Here is a 19,093-nt window from a genome sequence, read left to right as displayed (position 1 = left end):
AATGTTGAGAAGAACCATTGAGGTATGTTGAGAGTACCTAGAAATTAGGGTGGATAGGTCAGTGAGAGCTCATGCCGCCCAGAGACCTCTACTTGAATTTTATCTTAAAGGTGATGCAGTGTTGACTGAATTTTAAGTTGAATGATGATATAACATGCTGAAGGCAAATAATGCTTAATATTCTTGCTTTTTTATTATTAAAGAAAATACTTTGAACAGTTTAAAATTAAATATGAGTTTAGCAATTTTTTATTTAATATTTTATCAGACTAAGGAGGTTTCCCTTCCTTCCTTCCTTCCTTCCTTCCTTCCTTCCTTCCTTCCTTCCTTCCTTCCTTTCTTTCTTTTTCTATTCTAGGTTTGATAATATATTTTAGGCAGCTTTTTTGCTGCTGTGACTAAGACTGACCAGAAAAATTTCAGAGGAAAAAAAAAAGTTTATTGGAGGCTTATGGTTTCAGAAGCCTCAGTTCACAGACAGCTGGCTCCATTCCTCAGGACTCAAAGTGAGGCTGAACATCATGGTGAAAAAGTGTGGTGGAAAATGGCACACATGATAATCAGGAAGGGGGGAGAGAGAGAGAGAGAGAGAGAGAGAGAGAGAGAGAGAGAGAGAGAGAGAGAGAGAGAAAATCTCCACTTGCCAGATACTTGGGTTAAGGTTTTTATAACCCAGTCATTTTTCCTCTAAACCTTCTTGCTTTGGGGGGACAACTCACATCCAAACCATAACATTCTGCCCCTGGTCTCCAAAAGCTCACAGCCACATCACAATGCAAAGTGTATTTTGTCCATTTCCAAGAGTTCTCAGTCTCAACTGTTTCAAGATTACCCAAAAGTTCAAGTCCAAAGTCTACTCTTAGACTCAAAGCAAGCTCTCATCATGAGCTCCTGAAAAAATCTAAAGCAATTTTGTATACAATATATAAAGCTGCATAATAAATTTTCCATTCAGAAAACTAGAGGCACAGAAATAAGGCAAGTGGCCAAAGCAAGACAGAAATCCAGCTGGGAAAAGAAGTCCTGTAGTTTTGTGTCCAGTATCTGGAGCCCATGGCACCATGATGTTCTCCCCAAGGACTTATGCAGCTCCACCCCTGTGGCTTTTCTTGTTGCAGCCCACATGGCCTCTCTGTAGTCTTTCCTCTGCTCAATTCCTGCAGCTTTCCTTGGTGAACATACCACATTATTGCCATTTCTTAATCTTGGTGTTGTCTACTGAAGCTTCAGCTTCCTCCTCATTGTGTCTCTGGGCAAAGCCTTTAGAATTTCCTTAGTGGCAGTAATGTCTTTAACAAACGCAACTTCCGTGGCTCCAGTTTTACTCTTGCCCTTCAAGTCCAAGTTGTTGATTACTCATTCAATCTCCTTACCAAGTATAGGTCCATTCAGAAATTTTGGATTTAGTCTTTCAGGATTTAGTCTTGGTAGATAGCATGTTCTTAGAAATTTGTCCATTTCGTATAGTTTATCAAATTTGCTGGCATTCATTTTTTCATAATGCTCTCTTGTAATTTTTTAAAAATCTATTTTCAAAGAACAAACTTAGGTTTGTTGATTTTCTGTATTATTTTTTCACTCTCTATTTCATTTGTCTCTGCTCTAATGTTTGCTATTTACTTCCTTCTCCCATCTCTTTGTGGGCAGAGAAGATACCTTGTATATTTTATTCTTAAATTTATTTAGAACTCACTTGTGCCTTAACATGTGGTCTGTCTTGGATACTGTCCCATAGACACTAGTGAACAATAGACATTCTATTGTTTAGGGGTAGGGCATTTTGAGTATGATATAGTTAACTTGCTATGTTGTTCATGCCTTCTATCACCTTACTTTTATTTTTTCTGTATTTACTAGCCATTATTGAAAGTAAAGTACTGGAGTCTCCATCTATTATTGCAGAATTGTCTTTCCCCCTATTATTCTGTCATTTTTTGCCTTAATTATCTTGACTGTTATTAGAAATGAAAAATATTTGCAATGATTGTATCTTTTGCTCTGTTGAATTTTTATTAAAGCATATAGTCCTTTTTGTCTGTTGTACTTTTTAAATTTAATGGCTATTTTTGTCTGAATTTAACATAGGTACACAGAGCTTTCTTTTGGTTATATTTTCATAGAATATCATTTTCCATTCTTTCATTTGCAACCTGTTTTTATCTTCGGATCTAAAGTTGGTTTCACATAGGTAGCATATATTTGGACTATGTTGTTTTATACATTTTTCCAATCTGCTATTTGATTGAAGACTTAATTTATTTACATTTAAAGTAATTACTGACAAGAAGGGACTTGCTTCTGCCCTTTTACTATTTTTTTCTATATTTCAGACAAATTTCTTTTTTAAATCTCATTTCCTGCATTACATTTCTTTTCTATTACATTTTCTTTTGCATTAAGTTGACTTTTTGTAGTGAAATATTTAAACTTTCTTATTTCCTTTTGTGTATATTCTTTAGGTATTTTCATTGTGGTTACCATGGAGATTGAAAAATTTAACATCTTAAAGTCATAAAATTTTAATTTGAATTTATACCAGCTTAAATTCTGTAACACACAAAAAACTCTGCTCCTATTATATCTCCATCCTCCACCTCTCTCAGTTGATGATGTAAAAAAAAATCATTTTGATACATTATGCATCTAAAAGCATAAACTAAAAATTTTAAATGCAATTCCTCTGAAATTATGTAGAAAACAAATGTGAAGTTAAAAACCAAAGCTACAATAATAACAGCCTTTAGATAAATAATTGCGTCTCTTAAGTGAGGTAAACAACCAAAATACAGTTATACACCATCGTTACACTTGTTGATTTCATAATTGTCCAAATGTTAATCCTTACTGAGATCTTTATTTCTTCATACAGCTTCAAGTTTCTGTGCAGTGCCCTTTCATTTGAACCTGCAGCACTCTTAACAATTTTTGTTGCTAAGCAGGTCTAGTGGTAGTAACAGACTCTCTCAGCTTTTGTTTACCTGAGATAGTCTTAATTTCTCCCTCATTGTTGAAGGACATTTTTACTAGATACAGGATTCTGGACTGACTTTCCTTTTTCTGTTATCATTTGAATATAACATCCCATGGTCTTCCAGCCTCTATTTCTGATGAGAAATCTGATCATTTTATTTAGGATCTTTGTATCTGAAAAGTAACTTTTCTCTTATTACTTTCACAATTCTTTCTCTGTCATTTACTTTGATCAGTTTCAATGGACATACCTTTTTATTTCATCCTACTTATACTTTATGGAGCTTCTTAGATGTTTATATTCATGTTTTTCATCAAATTTGGAAAAATTGCAAAAATTGTTTCTTCAAATATTATTTATATATATATATATATATATATATATATATATATATATATATATGGAGAGAGAGAGAGAGAGAGAGAGAGAGAGAGATTTTTTGAAGGGAAGGGGGAGTAGGTGAGGAGTTGGAGAATCACAAAAGCATATGTTGATTTGCTGATGGTGTTCCATAGGCCTCATAAACTCTGATCACTTTTCTTTAATCTTTTTTCTTTTTGTTCTCAGAGTGAATAATTTCCATTACCTCTGTCTTCACATTCAGTGTTTTTTTTTCTCCCTGCTCAAATGTGCTTTTAAATCTCTTTGGTGAATATTTCATTTTAGGCATCTTCAGAATTTCTTTTATTTCAATCTTTCTAACTTTTCATTGATGTTTCCATTTGGCTCATACATAATTTCTTGACTTTATCCATGTCTTCCCTTATTTCCTCGAGCACTTTTAAGATAGCTGTTTTCAAGTTCTTATATCATAGATCAGAAAAAAAAATTACACTGAGCTGGAGATGTAGATCAATGTTAGAACTTTTTCTTAGTATGTAGGAGAACCCAGGTTTGATCCCCAGAAACACAGAAAAAAGAGAAGGAAAAAAAAAAGAAAGGAAAAGGAACAAAAGAAATAAGAAAACAGGTGTCATCAGTTCTTTCTCAGAGACACTTTCTATTGGTTTGCTTTATGTGCTTAATTTTTAGTTTCCAATGAGTCATATTTTCCTGTTTCTTTGTATACCTGTGGTATTTTGTTAAAATGTCATTTGAAAGTAATAATGTGCTAACTCTGGAAATCAAATTCTTCTTCCCCAGGGTTTGCCTGGGTTTCTTTGTTCATTTTGGTTTGTTTTTGGATTGTTTAAACTTTCTCTGCACTACTGATGATCCTAAGGTGTAAACTTAGGTCTTTCTATTCCTACACCTTCACATTTGCATACACAGTGATTTTCTAATAGTCTTTGTATTTGCAGCTGCTTTTGGCTCACAAAATGGGAGGAAGACAAAAAGTGAAGAAGATGATCAGGAATATACTGGCCCATTAAATCTCCTGGAAGTAATTTTACCCACCAAAACAGAGCATTTCAACAACTGGAATAGGTACAACCATATGGGTACAGCCTGTTTATCTACTCCTCTGTGTTCAAAAACAGAGAGCATCAATCAGAAGAAAGATTCTCAATGTTTTAGGACAGCATTCTTTTTGCTCACATAGATTCCCACAAGCTTGTGCGTACTGATCCCACTTCCTACTCCAACACATAGGGAATTTCTGGACTAGATACTAAGTGTTAAGAGTTGATGTTGATCAAAATTAATGGCAATTCACCATCCAAGTTTTCACTTGAAAGTCTCAAGCCTTCAACAGACTTTAGAGCTCCAAAATAGTTATATAAAAGAGATTCTACCAATGCAATTTTTATCTACATAGGACAGAGATTTCTGATGCTTACTGCTCCAATGTCTCCCTAAAATCCTCTGTTGTTTTTTTAGCATAATAGTCTAAAGTTATGTTTTTCCCTAAGCATGATTTAGTGTTATTACATTTTTAACAACCTTATTGTGATATTGTTTTTTTATTAGTTGCTCAAGACAATACAATGATCTTGACATTTCATGCATTTGACTCAAATAAGGTATGAATTCTCATTTTTCCACATGTACAGATTGCAGGATCACATTGGTTATACATCCATGTGTATACATATAGCAATCCTAGTTTATATATTATACTAGACCCTACAAAGTATACAATTCAAAGGTTTTTAATGTGTTCACAGAATTGTGCAAAATTTATCAAAATCTAATTAATAACATTTTATTCACCCCCAAAAGAAAGTCTATATAGGTTAACAGTCAATTCCCATTCCTGAATCTCCTACTCCAAGTCCAAGGTAATCCCTAACTGACTTTCTATCTCACTAGTTTTTCATATTATGATTAGTTAATATAAATGGAGCCATATTAGCTGTGGTCTTTTGTGACTAGCTTACTGTTTATAAGTTTCATTCATATTGTAGAATGCAGTAAAACTTCATTTCATTTAATGGCTGAGTAATTAATATTCTATGTATTGATATGCCATACTTGATCCAGTCTTCAGTTTATAAATATGTGCATTATTTCCATTTTGGAGTTATTATGAATCACGTTCTTATAAACACTAATGCTCAAGTTTTTGTATGAATTTGTGGTTTCATCTCTTTTGGATATATAGTAGCAGTGAAATTACTATGTCTCAGGATAACTTTCTTTATATAGCATTTTCAGACTGTTTTCCAAAGTGGCTATACATTTTGAATTCCAACCAACAATTTATAGGACTTCTAGTTTATTCTCATTTTTGCCAGTTCTTGTTATTGATTGTCTTTTTTCAGTGTTGATTATTCTATTGAATGAATGGAATGTATTTTGTGGTTTTCATTCACATTCCCTAATGACTAATGATTATTGAGCATTGTTTCATACAGTTATTGGTCATGCGTATATGTTCCTTAGAGAAATGTCTATCTGGGTGATTTGCTTATTTTTTTTCTTAACTAAGTTATGTATTTATACTCTTATAACATTTATTTATACATTCTATATACTTAGCTCTTATTAAATATATGATTTAAAAATATTTTCAATTCTTGATTATCTTTTTAGTCTCTCAAAACCACACTTCGAAGCACAAAAGTCATTTAAATTTGATTAATCTATTTTTTTTCTTTCCATATTACATTTAAGAATGCATGACCTCTTTCAAGGTCATAAAGATTTATACCTAATACCTAAATTTTCTTTTTTAAATTAAAAATTTTTAGCATTTTATTGTTTCTTTTTAGTTATACATAACATGAGGATTTATTTTGGCATAATTATAAAAATATGGAATGCAATCAGCTCTAATTCAGTTCCAAATATGTCCCCTTCTCTCTCTTCCTCTCTCCCCATTTTCCCTTTCATCTATTACTTATCTTTCTACTCTAATATCTAAATTTTCATATAAGAATTTTATAGAATTAGTGGAATTAGTTCTTACTAGTTCTAACATATCTTTTCTTTCTTTCTTTTTTTTTTTTTTGTGTGTGTGTGGTACTGGGATTGAATTCTGGGCCTTATACAGGCTCAGCAAGCACTTTAACGCTGAGCTACATCCCCAACCCTCCAGCCCTACACATACATTACTGATCCTTTTTTTTTCATATTTGTATATACAGTTGTCCCAGTATCATTTGTTGAAAAGAATATTCTTCCTCTATTGAATTATCTTGCCATCCTTGTCAAAATTCAAGTGACTCTAAATGTATGGTTTCTTTTCTAGATTCTATTCAAATTCCTTGATCTCCGTATTTATTTATACCTATTCTTATGCCAGTAACACATTTTCTTGATTATAGTTGCTTTGTAGTAGGGTTTTAAAATTGGAATGTGTGAGTATTCCAACTGTTATTTTCTCTTTTAAAAATAGTTTGGGTTATTCTCAGTCCTTTTCAATTCCATATGGATTGTAGGATTAACTTTTCAGTTCCTATGACAAATTAACTGGAAATTCTACAGGGATTTTATTGAATCTGTAGACGAATTTGAGTATTAATGTCTTAACACTAACACTTGTAACTCATGAACTTGACATATGGAATTTTCTCCATCTATATAGATCTTTTAGAATTTCTTTCAGTGAAGTTTATAGCCTTCATCATGGAATTCACAGAGTTTATTTTGTTTGATATACACATAAATAATTTATTTTCTAAAGTATTGTAGTTGTACATAATATTTGGGTTTATTTTGATAAATCATACATGCAAGGAATTTAATTTTAATTCTCATTTTCTCCTTTCCTTCCTCTCCTTCCTCCTTCTATTCTTTCTCTTCTGTTATACTGATCTTCCTTTTGCTCCTTTACTTATTTTTCATTAGCATTTTCTACATATACATAAGATGAAATTCCTGGTACAGGTATATATGCATAAAACATGATTTTGTTAAATTCTTTCCTTATTGCCTACCCTTTCCTTTCCTTCTTCCCTCCTCAATCTCTACCTTCTACTTCAATGACATTGTATTTGGAAGTGTTTTCTCAGTTTTATTTTTGGATTTTCCATTACTAGGGTAGATACATAATTAATTTTTATGTATCAACAATATATTCTGCAGCCTTGCTCAATTCATCTGTGTGCATATAAGTTTAGTCAGTTTCTTAAGAGTATTTATGTATAGCATTTTGTCACCTGTAAATAGAAATAATTTTATTTCTTTCCTTCTAATCAGGGTGTGTTTTATTCTTCTTTAAATTTCCTTGCCTAGGACTTAGAGTATTCTATTGAGTAGAAGTGGCAAGAGCAGGCATCCATGGTTTATCTCAAAGTTAAGGAAAAATTAAGTCTTTCACCATTATAAATGATTGAAGCCATGATATTTTCATAAGTGCTTTGTATTTTGTGGTGTTCCTATAGTCTTAGAATTTTTAATTTTTGCTTGCTCTGAAAGAATGTGGGATTTGACGTGTTTGCATCTATTGGAATGAATATATGGGTTTTTTCCTTATTGTATTATAATCATATAGCATATTAATTGATTTTTGAATATTAAACCAACCTGCTATCCATTGAGTAAATCTCACTTGCTCATGTTTTATAATCCTTGTCATATGTTGCTGAATTCACTTTGGAACTATTTGTTGCTGACTTTTACATTTCTATCCATAGAGAAATTGTATCTTAGTTTTCCTTTGGTTGATGTCTTTGTCTAGTTTTGACATCATAGTAGTACTGCCCTCATAAGTTGGCAGGTAAGTCAGTCAGTCTCTCTCTCTCTCTATCTATCTATCTCTTTTTTCCTTGGAAGATTTTGTAAAATAAAATCTTTTCCTTGGAAGATTTTGTAAAATTAATCCTTGACATTAATTGTTTCAATTTCTGGTAGAATTCACTAATGGAATCATCTGAGCCTGGGCTTTTCTTTTTCTTTTTTAAGTTTTCTTTGTGGAGTACTTTTTCATTGACAATTCTTTTTTTTTTTTCAATGTTATAGGTTTATTTGTATATTATATTTCTTCTTAAGTCAATTTTGATAGTTTATGTCTTTTTTGGAATTTGGTCATTTTTTGCATATTCTTGTTCAAAGTGCTTCATTATAATAGTTATTATTTTTATAATATTGAGAGTGATATTTTCTTTTTGATTCATATCTAACACCTTGAGTCTCTCCCTTCTCTCTCTCTCTCTCTCTCTCTCTCTCTCTCTCTCTCTCTCTCTCCCCCCTCCCTTTTTCTTGGTCTGTCTAGCTCAAAGTTTTTCAAATTTGTCATCTTCCTGAAGCACAAATTTTCAGTTTTGTTTATTTTCTCTATTGTTTTACTATATCCACACATTGTGATATTGTGTTTTCATTGTCTACTGCTAAATATTTTTCAGGTGTCTGATTTCTTCTTTCATAAGTAAGTTATTTCAAATTCACCTGGCCCATATTTTGACATTTCTAGATATTTTATTATTAATCAAGTTTCTAATTTTATTTCCTTGTCATAAAACTTATTCTAAAAATATTGTAATATCTTTTAATGTATTGAGACTGTTTTATTTCCAATTATATGGAATAACTTATGAATATTCCATGCAAACTTGAAAGGACTGTACATTCTTCTGTTCTTGGGCATAGTCTATAATTTTAATTGATCTTTTTCTTTTTTTTTAGTGAAGAAATTCACTTAATATTTCTTAAAATAGTGTACTTTTGCAATGGAAACTACTTTTGGCTTTTTAAGAATTTATTTATATATGACAGCAGAATGCATTACAATTCATATTATTCATATAGAGCACAATTTTCCATATCTCTGGTTGTATACAAAGAATATTCACACCAATTCGTGTCTTCATTCATGTACTTTGGATAATGATGTCCATCACATTCCACCATCATTTCTAATGCCATGGCCCCTTCCTTCCCCTCCCATCCCTCTGCCTTATCTAGAGTTTTTCTGTTCCTCCCACGCTCCACCTTCCTACCCCACTTAGTTGTAGGTGGACACAATACCTTTATTTTATTTTATTTTATTTTTAGGTGGTGCCAGGGAATCAAACCCAGTGCCTCACACATGTTAGGAAAACATATGTGTACTATACTTTCTCTCATTATGGGCATATTTTTCTTGAATCCTTGAATATATTAATAGTAGTTTTTAAGGTCCTTTTTTTAATGCTATCCTATGTGCTAGAGTATCTCCATCTCTGCATCTGGCTTTATTGATGCTTTTTGTTCTCTACTTTTTTGAACACATAGGATTTTAATTGCATATTGTGTATTGTGGATACCATATTATTGTTAGGATTTCAACTTTCTGTAAAGAGTGTTACAATTTTTATGGATTGTATTTTTAATATTTCGGGATTTTCTAATGTTTTATGAGAGGGAATACAGAGTAACCATCTCCTATTCCAGGATGAGCTCCAAAATCTTTGCTGGGCTCATATTTCCCCAATAGTTACATTTTTTTCTAATCATGGTATCTTTATACTACATGGGAGCTGCTTAATTTTATCTAAGACTCAAGGGGAGCACTCTTTAGCTTTTATTTATATTTTTATATATTTAATTTTTTTTCTGTTTCTTCACAAAGCTATCTCCTCTCTGGTACTCTGTCTTATAAATTCCATATAACTCTACTACCCAAACTTTGATGTATTTGTCTTTAACCCTATATGATAATCTTATCATGTAAAATAATTTATATGTTAGCTCCCTTCCCCCCCTTCTTTTCCCTTTGGTTGGTTTGTTTTTTGTATGGACTTGCATCCTGAAATTGTATGGACTCTAAATTTCTGAACTATTAGTCATAAATCCAGGACAATTATGTGGCTCCCTTAATTCTTTTCCATCTTTCTAGGACTGCCCACTCATGCTGACTGTGTCTAAACATGATGATAATTGTTCAATATATTTGGGCTATTTTTATAATGACTTATGAAGAAGGGAATAGTTTGGTACCAATTACCTTGCAATAACCAGAATCAGAAGTCAACATATTAAAAAATTAACATGACACCTTTTATCATTCCCCTAATTAGAAATTCCTATAGCATTTCCCTTCCATATTCAGAAAAAAAAATCTAAGTCCTTTTTTAAAAAAAATAGTTGTAGATGGATACCATGCATTATTTTGTTTATTTATTTTTATGTGGTGCTGGGGATCGAACCCAGAGCCTCACACATGCTAGGCAAGTGCTCTACCACTGAGCCACAACCCCAACCCTCTAAGTCCTTTTCAAGATTCCTTCAAGTCCCTGAATTATTACTCTCTCTTGTTTCTCTGACCACTAATTAAGATTCTTTCCTCATTTTCCTTAATCCAGACATGCTGGCTGCCTTGATCTTCTTTAAACACATTAATTAAACTTCTCAGTATGTTTACTTGTAATTTTTCTGACTAAATATTGTTTCCTTGCTTATCTTTACATTTTATAACCTAATTTCTTATAGGTATTTGCTCAAATTTCTCTTATAAATATAGCCTTCTCTGATGATTCTGCATGTAATACATACTTTCTATCCCCTTTATCTTGCTGTATTTTTTTAAGTAAATACCACAAACTCATAAACTCCCTAGTTTTGCAGAAACTCTAGAACCTTTATTTGTCTCACAACTCCCCAGTAGTAATTCTATTGAAGGAAGAATGAAGTAATTCTTCATTATGAAGTCTGTCCTATATATGAGCAGCTTAGAATTTACCTAAGACTCAAGGAAACTCCTTTGAAAGTTTAGTTTATTTTCATTCTCTCTGCTAGAATATAGAAGCATAAATATTATTTTCCTTTACCCTTTCTACCTAGGAGAAGTGTCTAGTAATACTAATTGCTTAATTTATAGTTGTTGACTTTGAATAACAAAATTTCTTTGGAGAAAATGCCATCTCATTTATAGTCATGAATAATAACAGGATACATGTTTGGGTTTCTATACCTAGGGAATGTAGGAAAAACAACCAGGGATTAAGAATTTTGAAGAACATTGAAAATCTACTGGCAAAAGAAAAACATAAATTTGGAATGGGTCCAATCGATAAAACTAAATCCCCTTTTTTCACACCAACCAGCTTTTTAAGAATAGGAGAATTGTAATGCATTCTGCTGTCATATATAAATTTTTTAAATTAAAAAAAAATAATTCATTTAAAAAAATGAACTAAATTTTTAGAGAACTAAACTGGTCAAATAGCAGGAATTAACAAAGCTGGGATAGAAGGATAAGGTGGGAAGGAGGCTGAGAATAGTGATGGACGATTTAGATTGTTCAGGAAGTTAAGAGAGGCTAGGGAGAGTTTAGGGTCTAGAGATCATGGTAGGGCAAAGAGCATTCAATGTAAAAATGAAAGTGAAATCTAGGTGGAAGACACTGATTAGCTTTCAAATCTCCCTCTCTCTCTTCTCTCTCTCTTTTCTCTCTCTCTCTCTCTCTCTCTCTCTCTCTCTCATCTAGGAAGGGCCGAAAAGATATTAATGATGGCTGGCCTAAGCTCTTCATTTGATCAATAAGGAAGTTAAGGTCCAAAGAGGTGACATTACCTCTTCAAGGTCTCTTAGTTAAATGTAGCTCAAGTCCCTGGTAATCAATGAAGAACAAACCTACCCTGGGATACTTCCCTCAGCCAACTTTCCCTCCAAATGGAGTCCCAACTCTGGCCACTCATTCTCCCTCAGTTTGCTGTCAACTTTAAAATTCTCAATGACAAAAAGAAGGAAAATATCTCAACTAGAGTGCTACGCTGTTTTCTCTGTGGTTCAATAAGTTTTTGGCTTCAGCGCATTTGGAAGTTTGTTTTAGAGACAAGTTAAAATGTAACTGCCTCCAAACGTTGAGCTTGCCAGCAGGATGCCTTTCTCTGGCTGACAGGATGGCTGCCTTGTGTTGTTTGGGTTTCTAACCAGGTTGTGTGACAGCAGGGGACTTTTCAGTTTGATGAAGGACAATGGGATTTAGATCAAAGCTCCTCATTTGTCAGACTTCCCTCTCAGGCGGAGAAAGTCTCAACATCCATGATGGTTGTTCATTCAGCTGGACTAGGGGAAAGCAGAAGTGTCTTACCTGGTACATAGGAACTGAAACAGTGGTCCAGCTTATGCTTTGAATATAGTTCTTGTTGCTCTGCCACTGCAACTTAGGTTTAAAAGGACAAGTTTCTTTGGCTTCTACTCTCCCTACTTCTCCCTAATCTCTCCCCCTCCCTAATTTCAGGGGAAACAAGATTACCTTTCTTCTCCATTTTAGGCAGATTTTTCTGTCCTTGAGTACACACCCACCATAGGAAGGAAGCAATCCAGACTTTGGGGTAAAGTACCAGAAGATCTCAGAAATGACTGTCTTCCAAATTAACAACTCCAACAGAGAACAGGTGGAATGGAGCCTTTGAATCACCTCTTTAAAAGTCCCCTGTTCTGCTAAAGGGTAGAATCACAGCCACAGGGACAGAAGTTCCCCTGTGCTTCTCCTTTGCTAGCCAAACAATAAAATTTATTTTCATTTTTCTCAAAACCATGTCCTTGTTATTGAATTGGCATCAGGGACAAGGACTGAGTTTTTTGTAGCAGAAACTTCTGAATTCAGTGTGGTGCTAAGAAAGAAGTCTTTGTGATGGGTCAGTTGACCTGCATCTCTATCCTGCTCCATTATCTATTTGGTCCAGGATATAAAGAACGTCATTCCTTCTCACCAAGACTTGGTTTAATCATCTCCAGACAGAAGTGGTAGAATAAATAAGGTTTAGGATTTATTCCTTTTTGGAAATCAGGAATTGAATGGAAATAGGCGTCTTTTTATGTGATGACCTATGAGATGAACACAACACAAATGAGCTGATTTCCTAAGATATTTCCGTTATAGCTGGTTATTTATTGCTACGCAAAATAAGTTAAGAATGGACCAATGTCAGCCAGTGTCAGGATCCAGCACTTTCAGGGCATTCAGGGAGATCCTGAACTTACTACTTATGAATATGTTGAATCCCTTCATTAAAGCACAGAGAGGAAGGGAGACCTGAGTCTGGCCAGACAGTAAGCTAAACAGCTAAGCCTCAATTCTAGGGAAGATGCACTTGCTGATTTCTCTGTTTTATATTGAAGATGAATTGATTTGGAGCCATAGATGTTAATTATAGCCAGAAAAAGGACAGAACACTGTAATTGCAAGATATATTAAGAAAAACACATGATTTGGAATTGAACAGACCTGGAATCCAATCCAGTTCTGGAACTAACTATGCATTTTTTCTGAATCCAAATTCATTAGTAACTTGGGGATAATTATATTTTGCATGAGTTTTATGAGGATTAGAGATAATATATGCAAGATTCATGACACATGGTAAACATTTCTTATATGTTATCCAATTTTATCAATGAAACAGGGGAAAGCGATAAGAATTTTTGCTTAAGTAATGACACAGGTACACTGAAATTTCACCAAATTTATCACATTTATGAATACTTGCAGATCCATGTGTGATTTTGTAGGGAGGTCCCTCATACAACCCCATGAGGACAGCAGTTCCTCAGAACCCATGGTGGCATTGCAGAAAGACATACAATCACATGTCCCTGAGTTTTCATTTCTACAGAAATGACTGAAGGATGGGAACTGAGTTGGAATTTAGGTCCTAGGGTCTTTTGTTTAAGCTTGTGTGTAAGTTTAGGAATGACCAGATAGTATGATTTATCCATATCAAAGAATGGGTGGGGAGTGAGGTTGGGGAGAAACATCCTCTTCTTAACTTCCTTTCTTCACGCCTCACTCATGTCATAGCAAACAGGTATAAAAGCAAAATTTTGACATGTAAAGTTTCATGCTTGCTGGGTCATCAAAAACCATCTCAGCCAGTTTCCTCTTTCTAAAGAGGTAAAGATACTAACTAGTAAGCACAGAAAAGACAAGCTATTTGCCAAATGCTAATCAGGGTAAAAGCATGCATATACATAACATGTGGTTTTAGCTTCTCAACATATAGGCATTAACACATATACACACATGATCACATCCATTAGAAATAGGTCTAACCACCAGACAGGAAGCTTTTTATTGGTTTTCCATTCACATACTACTTTTTTTTTAGTAAGTGTGAACATACAAACTCGACTTCAAGGCAGAGATGGGCAGAGAATGGAAAGTAACTTCTCTAAATATGAGCAAAAGAATTATGTGAAATGTAATATGCAGATTAAATCGATTAAATATTTGTATGATATTTATATGGAGGTTCAGAAATCAAAGTTAGTATTCTTGCTTTCAAGGAGATCTAGTTCCGCATGCAACTTAACTAAGTGTTCCTTGTGGTTCGTGTCAACAACCTACTGCAGGAATAGAAGGCACATAGTTAGATTGTTTTATGTACCTAATAGATAAGTGTCCTTGAACCAGTGGAAAGGTGCTTTAAGCCTTGGTGTCTTTATTACAGAAAGGTAATAATACCTGCCTTACTAGATTTTAGTGAAATCAAACGAATTAATGTAGGCAAAGGATCTCTCTAAACTTTAAGAAGCCTATACAAATGCTAACTGCTGCTATTTTTTTTCCTCCCTTAAGGGTACACATGGCCTTCTTGATAAGGCTTTTAAGAAAAATGTTAAGCAGATCATGGGCTTTCAAAAAAAGTGCTTTTTCAGATACAGTCCAAGAATTATTATTTGAACTTTAAAAATAAGAACAGGTAACTTTGAAAAATCAGATTGATTCTCCTTCACACATTTCCCATTGTCATTTCTTACAGTTACTCAAACTTTAGCCCCTTCTGCTCACATCTTCCCAGTGGCAGTTTCCTTTTTGCTTTCCTTGTTCTCTCTCTTTCAAGGCAAAAAACTCTAAGAGAATCACAGCCTAACTAGGAGATTCTCAGCAGAAAACTCAAAGAATAGGCAATTATGAAACTCTGACAAGAAAAAACTTAAGCTGATCTTTAGAAAAAGTTACTGCCAGGAATGTTATAGAAATGACTCATCCTTTAATATAATAACCACTTCTTTGACATGCATTTTGTTTGATGGTAATAAAATATTATTTCTAAAACCATCTCAGTGTCCTAAAATTGGGAACAGAAATTTAAATGACCCTAGGCAGGCACCTGAGGAAGTGAGGCAGCAGGGTTGGTGATGCATCTGCACTGAGCCAGAGACATGCAAATCCTCTTGAAGGGAATTGCTGTTACTACCTTCTAGTTTCCTTTTCTACTGTGGACATAAGGCTCCATTACAGCCAGAGCAGTTCATCTGGATTTTTGTGTAATCCTGATTTTTAAATATTTCCAATTGAAAAAAGTGACAGTACAATATCCCTGAAGCCTCAGAAAATACATGTAAAAGGTACCATGAGTATTACATTTTGACCTAATGAAACTAGAGAATAGAAACCCATCACCAAGAGCCAGTTTTGCTGCTGGGTATTAAAATAATTCCTACTAAAGGTATGTAAATAGCAACGACTATGGACTTTCAAGGGCATGTGAACTTTCATGTTGATTTATTTATTCATCAAATAAATATAATATACATTATGTATCAGATTATAATTTAATAAAATATATGATAATAAATAATAAAATATATGATAGCCATTATAAATCTCTGAATGGTGTATTGGACAAAATGCAGAGAGGACTAAGGAAATGCCTGCATTTTGACATATAACCTAAACAGAAAGACAAGGTATGTACAAATGAAAACAAATGATAAGAATTAAGGGCTGGGGATATAGCTTAGTGTGCTCAGTGGGAGAGCACTTACCTAGCATGCATGAGGTCCTGGGTTCAATCCTCAGCATCATTCAGAAAAAAAAAGAATCAAAACAAGTCCATATAATGCTGTGGCTAGTAGCACTGACCATGGAGTCAAAAGGATATGACATCAGACCTTGCCAAATAACTCATCCTCATTCTCTTAGATACGTCGCTCATAGGAACATACCTCACAGAAGTGGTGTGAGCACTAAATGTGCTACTACTTTTAAGATTTATTCTTAACACAGTATCCAACTCAATAATACAGATACAAGAAATAATAATAATAATGGCAGTAAAAATGATAGAACCAAGATAATAAATGTAACAAAGTTGCAAAATAGTGAGCATCATATGAGTTATAACTCGTCATGTGAACAAGACTCTTACGACTTAAGGTGGAATGTACAAATAGGCAGTATTGGCATCTTCTGGGAGCCTAGTAGAAAAGCAGGAGCTCATTCCCCGCCCCAAACAAATTGCATCAGAATCTGATTTTATTTAGCAGTTTTCCCAGGTGCTCTGCCTGTTCACTGAAGTTGGAGAAGCATTGTGCTAGAAAACATCAGAGGAGTGAACAATGTGTACTAGAGGTGAACAAAGGCCTCTGGTGAGTAGATCATAACCATTTTACCATGTTAAAAATCAGTGAGGACCCAGGGATATTTATGTGTTTTGTTTATCTGTCTAATGTTTGCCACTAGAAGACCACTGGATTCTCATATCTGCTTTAACATTCCATTTGTTATGTTATATCATTTTGGTTAATGTATATGAAGAAAATTTGTCCTTACAGAAATATGTAACTTGAAAAGGTAGGATATTTTAATATGCTTTTCAGATAATTGTGAGTGTTTTCTTTTTCTGTTTCATAAAAATTCTGTAAGTTGTAATTAAACTTGGGCATATCAAATTTAGTGAGTCAACATTTGGAAGACTTGCATAGCTCTGTGAACCAATATGTTCCAAATGACCAATGTGTGCTGTTAAAAAACAAAAACAAAACAAAACAAAAAAAAACCTGAAATTAAGTAAGAGAGCCATTCAAAGTAGACTAATGGATTTTAATGTAACTGTATGAATAGACTAATGGACTCTAATATACCAGTACGAAAGCTTCATTGCACAGGTGTTTTCCCTGAGACAACCATCATATTTGGTATGCAGCAGAAGTGCTTTTTGTATAATCCCTATTTCCTCTCAAAGAATATTAAAAAGAAAAGTGCTTAAGGGTCAAAATTAATAAAATTAATATTTTTGCTATTTTATCAAGAATATCATTAAGTGAATATATTATTAGAGTCCTACGCCAGAAGTCTGACTTCAAGGACCCAACAAATCAGGTCTGAACACTTCTCCCAAAACCCAAATAGAAAAGGTAATAGTGAAAAGCATGAAAAGAACTAACCAACATGGCCATATTGGGAAGGCAACCTGAGATCTGGACTCTCAGCCCTGCTTTTAGGGTGCTGACAGGAGCTTTAAGTTTAAATAGAAGAGCAAATTGTGGCATGGGTGAGGGTATGAATATTTAAACAGTTTTGATCCAACAGTGGTCTGATTAATCATTATTTCAGTTCTGGCTCCACAGAAGTTCTTCTCACTTGAGGGAGGCAACTTTTACTTGTTGCTCAGAATGTTTACCTATTAGACCTGTGATCGTGGCAGGGGGCACTCTAGTTTGTATGAGATGATTGACTGCTTAGGGGAGCCGTCTCACCATGCAATGTGTCTGCCTCCCACTGTCCCTGGAAAATGCAGGACAAGAACGGAATACTCTCAGGTGCCTCTCCAGGGGTCTGAAACAGGATGCTGCAAATCTTGCCTCAGGCTTGAAGGACAGTCAGGTATGTTAGGGATACTTAGGGTTAATGAACATTGCATTACTCATTTTTAGATGAACACTCTTTAAATGATTAACCTGTGTACATGCAAAGCTGAACAGGTCACGAAGTTTAATGTAATAAAGAAGAGAGACAGAAAATAAAACCAGAGGTGTCAAGTTTTCTCCAACATTTAATTACCCAGGGGGCACCTGTGGGCCTCAATAGTCACTGCTATTAGCAAAGGCAGCCTAAATCCCTGTTATAAAAACACAGTGGTGAATTTCTCCCAAGAATTCAGGGACTGTTGGCATGGTTTGAGACCACGGCTTTGATTAATGCTAGGCACCAGCAGTTTTACCTACCATTGCTTTTGCAACATCAGTGATTTTTTTTTTACTCAGAAAAAAAAAACAAATAAGATCTTAGTATTGTTATAAAAATAGTTCTGATCTGCCAGACATTCTTGAAAAGATTTCGAGTACTTAAAAAAATTCTCCAGACCATACTTTGAGAACCAATAAAGTAGAACGTTGAAAGAGAGAAATAGGGCATTAGAAGATAGAGGGTGTATCAGCCAATTTTTTGTTGCTGTGACCAAAATACCTGACAATTTAGAGGAGGAAAGACTTATTGTGATTCATGGCTTCAGAGGTTTTAGTCCATGGTCCACTGGCTCCATTGCTCTGGGTGTGAGATGAGGCAGAATATCATGGCAGAAGGGCATGGTGGAGAAAAGCTGGTCACCATGGAAGCTTGGGATCCAGGAGAGAGTGAGGAAGGGGCCAGGGACTCACCTCTAGTGACCTCCTTCCTCCAACTAGATCCCACCTGCCTACAGCTTTTACCTCCTCCAGTAGTCCATTTAAATGGTTAATCCACTAATGAGATTACAGTCCTCCTGATCAAATTACTTCCCCAAAAGTTCACCCCTGGGTATGGCTGAATTGGGGACCAAGTTAAGTACATGAGCCCTTAGGGAACATTTCTGATCCAAACCATAACTAGGTCTGGATTGTAGCTTAGTGGTAGAATATGTGTGTAGCATACATATGGCCCCTGGGTTTCATTATTCGTGCCATCAAAAATAAAAACAAAACAAAACAAACTAATGAACAAACAACAACAACAAAAAACAGAACACACAAACAAAAATGAACAAGAAGATAGGAGGAAAACTTGGCATATAGAACAAATGGAATTAGGCCAGCAGAGGCCAGGAAATA

This window comes from Marmota monax, unplaced genomic scaffold (genome assembly GCF_021218885.2).
Source record: "Marmota monax isolate L192 unplaced genomic scaffold, Marmota_monax_Labrador192_F-V1.1 WCK01_AAM20220418_F8-fsc00457, whole genome shotgun sequence".
In the NCBI taxonomy this organism is placed as follows: domain Eukaryota; kingdom Metazoa; phylum Chordata; class Mammalia; order Rodentia; family Sciuridae; genus Marmota; species Marmota monax.
The sequence above is the reverse complement of the archived record's forward strand: the minus strand, read 5'-3'. Positions refer to the sequence as shown.